Here is a 2668-nt window from a genome sequence, read left to right as displayed (position 1 = left end):
ACCCCAAATGAACCTAATGTGTTATAATTATTGGGATCAACCATTCCAAATAAGAGTCTAAGGAAAAAATATTATTTATATTCCAGAGTGCTTGCTATGAAGTATATTTAAAATTGAGAGAGGGATTTGAAATTTGCACTAAAATGAACACTCAGTATATTGGAAAAGAGAAATAAAAACTTTAGGTAAAGATGTGTGTGTGTGTGTGTGTGTGCATTTATATGTATGCATTAGTGTATATGTATGTATATACACATATATATCTTTATATATATCTTCATTTGTATATTTATTATATATATTTGTACACCTACATATATATACATATCCAAATATATAATGATATACATACTAAAGTATATCTCTCTATATATTTTTTTATATGCTGTGTATTTTTATATGTAATTGGGATTGATGCACCACATAGTGGTTCTATTTTTATTTTTCTAAGTAGTATCTATACTGTTTTCCAGAATAGTTGTACTCATTGAAATGAGTACCAATACTGTACAAATGTCATTTTTTTACATCTCATCAATATATATTTCTACCATTACACAAATTCCAATCCATACCAGACATGAATCACACTCATAAGGTAAGTCACCTAAAAGGTGCTAAAATTTAAGTTATTGGTTTAAGTATTGATATCTTGTTTATATAAACAATATTTTTTTCAATTCTTTTATACCTTTTGTTTTTATTAGTATACTATAGTTAACCATAATAATGGAATTCAATTTGACCTATTCTAAATGCATATAAACATAATTGGCTCCATTTCAATCCCTACTACTTACTCTTTCCTCCCCTTCTCCATTCCCATGATTATTTCCCTCTAGTGTACTCCTCCCTCAATTTAGTTATTGTTTTTAATTGGTGAATTATAGTTGTACATAAAAGTGGAATTAATTTTGATATATTAATACATGCACATAGAATGATTTGGTTAATTTTATTCTGTATTTCCTCTCCTTCCCCAGTACAGCAAGGAGAGAACACCAGAGAGATTGTCTCTGGCGGTTCTTGGGATGTTCTTCTTGACGTAGGTAAGAACTTTGTTGTACTGCTATTTCTATCTCTGAAGGACCATGTTAATGCATGCTTCCCAACCTGGGATGCACTGTCAATTATTCCCACAGTAATTCAATAACAAAGTGTATGAGAAAATAGCACAGAGAGCTGAAGGCTTTTATTGGGGAGGATGACATATGACTTATTTCCTGTTTCTATCTACATTTCTTAAAAATGTTAAATAACATCCAGATACCTGTCAAATGTTCTATTTTTGACCCAATTTCTCCCTGATAGTCAAGGGGAATTTCAGCAAAAGAACATGTATTCTATGTGCTAATGTGCAGAAGAATATTTGAATATATGGTGAAAATGAGATTGCCCTATACTTTTTATATATAATACTGTTCCTATTGGTTGGTTGTCATTATTTTTCTAGTATTATGAACAAGTTTGTTTTTTGTGCTGTTTTAAGTATTTGAAATACTTTCTTGCATTTTTGGTAGGACACTTATGATGCCACATGACTCGGACATGTATTTAGACACCTTACAAACCTAGACACATGACTCGTGGAGGCATCAAAGTTTGATGAACGACACTGAGAATGGGGAAAAATGGGATGACCCATCACTTGTGTCTAAATGTCAGCAGGAAGTGGCAGTGAAAGGGTGAGCATATATATCCTTTAATTTATCCCCAAAGAACCTGCATCTCCAATGATTAAAAGATGAATATGTGTCCTCCCAAGTGTTTGGGCAGGCATTAGTTGTTCCTGGTCCTTACTGATCTCTAGTCTGCTAAATAAATTGTGTATTGTGCAGTACTTATAGGATCAGCTATTTCAGCATAACCTGGCCTTTGAGTTTGTTCTTACTGTGTTCCTGGAATCATCAATATAGGATCATAACCACCCAAGTTCAAAGATTAAAATTTCCCCAAAGCATCTCTAGGTTAGTAGGTGAGAATATTTCTCCACAGGTTACATTAAGAATTTAACTTCTGGGCTGGGGATGTGGCTCAAGCAGTAACACACTCACATGGCATGAGCAGGGTGCTGGGTTTGATCCTCAGCACCACATGCAAATAAAAAAATAAAAGATGCTCTGTCCACCGAAAACTAAGAAATAAATGTTAAAGATTTCTCTCTCTCTCTCTCTCTCAAAAAAAAAAAAAAAAAAGAATTTAACTTCTTGCTGTTTTGAAGGTCTTCTGTTAGGCTCCCCCAGCCCCTAAGGTATAGGCCATGGAATTTGATGTCTGTGTTTTTAGAACATTAGGAATAATATTAGGAAAATTGTCTTTATAATATTAAGAAAATGTGTCCTCCTCACTTGTTTCCCACTCTGGATTTTGTTTTTCATAGTTACCCTGGCAATACATTACACTATTGTGAATCTCATTCAGATATGCTTAATGTGTATTAATCTATTTTTATAAATGTTCTGTGTACATATATTGATATATGAAAGGATCCCCCAATTGTGAGGTCTTTTGCTGTACTTGGATTAGTGGTCTCCATGGTTTATTCTTCTCTGTGTTGTAAGTCCCGATTCTGGCTATTTCATAAATGCTCTACAGAGTGACACTGAAGAAAAACAGAATTTTCTGGAAAAAATATATATATTATATACACTATTTATGTTATCTGTAA

This window comes from Marmota monax, unplaced genomic scaffold, assembly GCF_021218885.2.
Source record: "Marmota monax isolate L192 unplaced genomic scaffold, Marmota_monax_Labrador192_F-V1.1 WCK01_AAM20220418_F8-fsc00414, whole genome shotgun sequence".
NCBI classification, from domain to species: domain Eukaryota; kingdom Metazoa; phylum Chordata; class Mammalia; order Rodentia; family Sciuridae; genus Marmota; species Marmota monax.
Note: the sequence above shows the minus strand (reverse complement) of the source record.